This window comes from Rattus norvegicus, chromosome 7, assembly GCF_021556685.1.
Source record: "Rattus norvegicus strain SHRSP/BbbUtx chromosome 7, alternate assembly SHRSP_T2T, whole genome shotgun sequence".
NCBI lineage: Eukaryota > Metazoa > Chordata > Mammalia > Rodentia > Muridae > Rattus > Rattus norvegicus.
In genome coordinates this window covers 27617525-27621395 of record NC_141540.1, presented here as the reverse complement: position 1 = coordinate 27621395, position 3871 = coordinate 27617525, and the positions used below count along the sequence as shown (strand labels likewise).

The 3871-nt window shown below is 44.4% G+C and overlaps 1 protein-coding gene across 1 annotated transcript in view; it reads right to left on the bottom strand.

Annotated features, from left to right (window-relative positions):
- The window catches only part of Rtcb (RNA 2',3'-cyclic phosphate and 5'-OH ligase), a 208990-nt gene that overhangs the window by 156924 nt on the left and 48195 nt on the right, over positions 1 to 3871 (bottom strand). The window lies entirely within an intron of this gene.

Below are 3871 nucleotides of genomic sequence, written 5' to 3'. Positions count from 1 at the left end.
CCTTCCGTAGGTACGCACCGCCCCCTCTCTGTGCGTGTACGGCAGAGCCGCGGGGGAGTGGGCGGGCTTAGAGACGCTCCACCCAGAGCTCTGCAGCTCAGGTGGGTGTGGATCCAATCGAGTGCCGAGTAATCGACCCGCTGTTGCTAGGAGACTAAAACTGATACACGTGCTAGGGGTGCGTTCTGAACTCCAAGGTTCTCCAGACTCTTGCTTTTCGGTCCTAATGGCATGTCGTCAAGTAGGGAAGCATGAATCCACATAACACGACTACATTTTTAAATATAGGATTGGACCAGACGGTGCTGTGGCCCAGGAGTAATTGGGTTTCGATTCTGAAGCTCTGGTACCCTATGTGAAGTTTCCCTGCTTCCACTTCATAAATGATGATGTTGGGATTTGTGCAGGTTTTCTTCTTCTCTCTTTTGCCTTTCCATCCCTACACGGACAGGCGCAGTGCTTAGAATGGTCACTAAAAACCACACCACCTTCTCCACAGCCTACTTTTTACATTATGTTTATTCGTGTGGGTGGGTGGGTAGGTGAGTGGATATGTACAAGAAAGCAAACGTTCATGTGGAGGTTAGAGAACAACTTACAGACTCGGTTCTCTCTTCCCCACATGTGAGTCCCAGGGATCAAAAGGGGCCTTACCCTCTGGGCCCCCTTGTCAGTTTGTATATGGCAATATCTTATACCAGGCAATTCACTAATCATACCTAAGTACCAACACAGGAGTATATGTGTGTATGTGTGTGTATGTATGTATGTGTGTATGTATGTATGTATGTACAAAGACATATGCACCAAGTTCCGTGAAATTTTGTTAATAATGATCTATAACTATCTCAATATACATCAACCAATAAATAGTTACACCAAATCACTGTAGTGGAGCCCTAGGCAGCATTAAAAAGTAACAAGCTATTTGCAGGTAGGTAGACCTCTAGAAGCTTCCTACACTGAGTGAATAACATAAGACACAAAAGGCTACAAGTCTGTATAAACTTCTAGAAAAGGCCAAGACTTTACTAACAGCTCTGATGGATGTTGGGAGTTAGTGACAGGTGAAGAGATGAAATTACCTATACAGAGACAGACATGAGGGGCTGTTTCAGATGATGTTTGCATGCCTGTATATGTTTATTAAGATTAATCAATTAGTAAAGTTAAGATTGGTGAGCTTTGCCGTATGTAATAATGCATTAAAAAGTAAAACGTTGGGCACGGTGGTGCACACAAGTAATCTCAATGCTTAGGGGTGCTGAGGCAGAAGGATCAGAAAATCAAGGTCACTCTGGTTTACATAGTAAGTTCTAGACAAACCTGACGTCTTAGTTAGGGTTTCCATTGCTGTGAAGAGACACCATGACTAAGGCAACTGTTATAAAGACAATACTTAATTAAGGCTGGCTTACCAGTTCAGAGGTTCAGTCCATTATCATCAAGGTGGGAGCATGGCAGCATTCGGGCAGGCAGGGTGCTGAGAGTCCTACATCTTCATTTGAAGGTCACTAGTGGAAGACTGGCTTCCAGGCAGGTAGGATGAGGGTCTTAAAGCCCATGCCCACAGTGACACACCCACTCCAACAAGGCCACATCTCCAAATAGTGACACTCCCAGGCCCAAACATATTCAAACCACCACACTGGGCTACAGAAGATTCTGGCAGGATGTAGCCCAGTAGCATGTACAGATACTTTCTATATAACCTAATGATTTGATCCCTGGGACCTAGTCAAAGGTGAAAGGAGAGAGTCAACTCTACAAAGTGGTCCTCTAACCTCCACATGTGTGTCATGGTCATGTGCCCACACACATCACGTACCCATCCATTTTCTTTATTTTTAAAGAGTTTCCACGATGGCTCAACAGATAACAACACTTGCTTCCAAGCCTAACAGTTTCAGTTCCCAGAACTGTCATGGTGGATGAAGAGAACCAACTTAAAAGTTGTACTCTGAACTCCAGATGCACGGCCTGACACACATGCGTGTACATGCGTGTGTACTCATGCACATACACGCCATACAAGCAAACCAACTAACAGGGGATAGATAGGTGGCTCAGTGGTCAAGGGTATATACTGCTCTTATAAAGGACCTGAGTTAGGTTCCTGACACCTATGTCCAGTGGCTGACAACATCCTGTAACTCCAGCTCAAGAGAGTCCAACATGCGGTTTTGGCCTCAGAGGGCACCTACACTTGCAGGCACACATATATACTCACACAGATGCACATAGGCATAAATAAAAATAAACTTTTAAAGAAATTGCTGGGCTAGTGATGCAGCTCAGTGGTAGAATGCTTGCCTGATAATCCTGAGGCTCTGAGGTCAATTCACTGATGTTTGTGCACCTACTTTCCTATCTATCTATCTATCTACTATCTATCTATCTATCTATCTATCTATCTATCTATCTATCTATCTTTTAACTATCTATCATCTATCTCTCTACCTATCTATTATCTATCTATCTACCTACCTATCTACCTACCTACCTATCTACCTACCTATCTATCTACCTACCTATCTACCAACCTACCTACCCATCTATCTACCTACCTATCTCTCCTACCTATTAATCTCTATATGAAAGTCTTTGTAGACAAGGTTAACTTTTTTTAATGTTTGAAAGGGACAGTTAAAACACTAATAAATAACACTGAATAATTACAGCTCTTTACCTGTTGTTGGAAACAATACGATCTCTCAATTAGAATATAAGGGTGTGGAAAAAGATTGACAAAGCTTTTCCCTTCTACATGGCGACTGACCTTCACCTAACCTCCTTTTGCCTGTCCTGAACCCTGACCTCCTCACACCATTAGGCAACCTCATCTACATTAAAGCAACTGTTTCATGGGCAAATTAGATTTAGATGGGAAGACATAAATACTGGATGAGAGGTTGTAGCTTTGGGCCTCCCTAAGTGTGGAGACTCCCTGAAACCTCTGAGGTCAGTAAAAGCTCCTCTTATGGAAGGGTGACAAGAAATACTGGCTCCGAGGGCAAGACTCATGGTTCAGGCGGCTGCAGCATCTGTGTGATGGGGATATTGTATCTTTGCACCTCAGCAATTCTTTGGCTGCAGTGGGGAGGTCTGGGGCAACATCCTGGGTTGCTACAATGATTCCAGATGGAACACCTGTGCTGTAAAAAATAAAATGTAAGGGCTGGAGGGATGGCTCAGTGGTTAAGAGCACTCACTGAGGTCCTGAGTTCAATTCCCAGCAACCACATGGTGGCTCACAACCATCTGTAATGGGATCCGATGCCTTCTTCTCGTATGTCTGAAGATAGCTACAGTGTACTCATACATGAAATAAATAAATCTTTTTAAAAAATGGATTCTACCTCTAGGTGGAGACAGGTCGCTGTCTCCTCTCTTTTTTTTTTTTTTTTTTTTTTTGGAGCTGGGGACCGAACCCAGGGCCTTGCGCTTCCTAGGTAAGCGCTCTACCACTGAGCTAAATCCCCAGCCCCCCCCCCCCCCCCCCCCCCCGCTGTCTCCTCTCTTAAGGGTTAATCTAATAGGGAAGGGCCCTGGCCAGGGGATCATTCCTGGGAAGGCTGGTTCATGTTAGAAGATGTCCCTTTCCTTTCCAGAATTCCTGTCCCTTGGTGAATCCCCTACTACCAGAACCACCAAGAACTTCAGCTGGTGTTTGCTCATCTTTCTGAAGCCAAACTCAGAAAGACCTATTTATCTTACTCTCTTTTGACTTTTTTCTTTCGGCTGACGGCTAGATCCTTAAGTATGCTTTTAAAGACCCTAACTAATGCCCTGGGCTTCCTTGCTCTTTCTAAACCTCCCATTCGAATGATCTAGACTGCCAACCATCCTGTGGCTGACCTTCCTACCACCT